At 37.0% G+C, this 2,254-nt stretch overlaps 1 pseudogene; it reads right to left on the bottom strand.

Annotated features, from left to right (window-relative positions):
* Positions 1-224: 224 nt before the first annotated feature.
* On the bottom strand, positions 225-999 carry LOC149248049 (putative linoleate 9S-lipoxygenase 7 pseudogene; annotated as a pseudogene).
* Positions 1,000-2,254: the final 1,255 nt, after the last annotated feature.

Genomic DNA, 2,254 nt, shown 5'->3' with positions numbered 1-2,254 from the left:
AGGAACCCAACACTAAAAATTCCTCCTGAAGTACTCTTCCAATTTAATGGAATCCCCGCCAAATCTGCATCTGTGAAGCCACACAACTTTCAGTGTACCACAATATTCATATTCAGTGCGCTTATTCGCGGACATAATTCACTCATAAATAAAACATAATTCACAAAAAAACATAAAGAAAATAGTGAAGGAACTATATAGAGATGGAGTGAAGGCACTATATACTATATAGAGACGCTGTTGGGAATTCCTTGAAATGTAAGCCCAGCATCTGTCTCGCCGGCATCGGAAGTCCCTGGGTATAACCTCGTGTAGGGAACATCTGCAGGGCCTCACCGGTTTACCAACTTTAGATCTTTGTTCCTACTATTGATATTCTTCTCTATCTCAAGTAGCTTGGAGTTAAAGGATTGGAATGCCTCTTCTACGGGAGAGTTATCTGTCCAGTAAGAGGCGGAGCCCTGTCCCAGGTATACCTCACTGGTTGAATGCTTCGATAGAAGCTCGAGGAAAACCATGGTAGTGGCACAAGCCTTTTTGATTGGACACGTTTTTTAGGAAATAGGCTTCTGGGTCATGAAGGAATTTGGAGAATTGTGGGGATCCTTTCTCTGGAATAAGTTGTTGTGTGGTACTTGGGTAATTGGGCATGAATCTCGCATAGCCATACTGCGTGAAATTGACCGCTGCATGGTGGGAAAAAGCGATCCAAATGAGTGTGGTAATGCCTTCTTTAACGTCCTCCACACTCTTCATCTCATACCATCCTCCCTCCTCATGCTTCTTATCTCCATGACCCACTTCCACGATCTCTTTCCACCATGCTTCAACTTCTTTGTCACTCTCTACACTTTGGTCATCCTTGTAATACAACGATGTGTAGTCAGATACCCAACATTTCAAGGCCGCCCATATTTCAAGGTTGTCCACTACATATGGATAATCCTCTATCACAAGCTTCACTCCATTTACTTCATCAGTTGGATCGTGCACAGCCATACCCCTGGACAATGCTTATTATATTAGTGCATTATTACAACATGATGGTTATGGTTATAATATTACCTTTTAAGAAGATCAGTTGGGAGTCCTTGCTTGTTGAATCTCCAATCCATGTATTCTTTGGCTGAAATTTCCATAGAATACTTACCACTCATAAAGCATTGCTCAATTATGCCTCCTGCATTTATCAACGATTGCCGAGCAGATCGATTGATCTCCATAGTATTGCGAAAGTGAGGGATGAGCAACTTGTGAAGTGGGTGCAGTTTGCTCAAATGTTTATGGGTAGAAATAATAAATGGCTCTACCACAACATGGGTCCTGAGCTTGCATTTGAAAGAAAAAATAATAACTTTATAAATAATTTCGAAGTACACAAAGCACAACAAATGTGAATATGATAAAAGGTCATTAGTAATCTTCTAACAAGTTCAAACTAAAAAAGCACAAATGATATTGTTATATATTATAATATTTTTAACATAAGAAAATAATTGATTTGTTATATATTATAATATTTTTAATCTAAACGAAGTAACTTTTATTGAAAAGGCTTTTGTTTTCTGTGATCCATATTATATTAAGAAGAGTATTTTCTGTAAAAAATTATATATTAAGAAGAATATTTTTGGTAAAAAATTATATAAGATAAAATTTTGCCATGACACTATAGCGAATTAGCCAATGTGGTTAATCATCAAGACCAGATATCAGATCATAGACTTTAAATGATAAAGATGTAGATCAAATCACAGCCTTACTAGAAAATATTTAGAAAATTTAATTTTTGTTTTCGGGGAGGGGAGAGGTAGAGAGTTATGACTTTCTCAAAACTAGGTTCGTGCACTGTGGAGCTGATTTCGCGGAGCTACCTTCACGCATTGCGAGGCTATTTCCCAGACTTGGATTTCGCGCACAGCTATTTCAGAGACTTAATGAATACTCACAGCAAAAATAACAAGATATGTTTGGAGAAACACACTAAAACTTAGTATTCATTTCTTAAACATGAAAATACATTTACATGAGATTGCCGCTCATTCACCAAGTAAAATAAAAGTTACAACGATTTAAACTTATGCGGAATAACACACAATAAAACAAAGTAACTGTTGTTTTCACGCGCACACCAAAAATTGCTCCACCATTCTCTCCACAGAGACTTGCGCCCTTTTTCTTACCTCTTACTCTCTAACCTCTCTACTCTACCATCAAAATGAATTTTACATTTATATTTAACTCAACATACAAT

The sequence above is a fragment of the Pinus tabuliformis genome, chromosome 7 (assembly GCF_031772625.1).
Source record: "Pinus tabuliformis cultivar Carrire ecotype Pingquan chromosome 7, CPIR1, whole genome shotgun sequence".
Classification (NCBI taxonomy): Eukaryota; Viridiplantae; Streptophyta; class Pinopsida; order Pinales; family Pinaceae; genus Pinus; species Pinus tabuliformis.
Note: the sequence above shows the minus strand (reverse complement) of the source record. Positions and strands in the feature narration are given on the sequence as shown.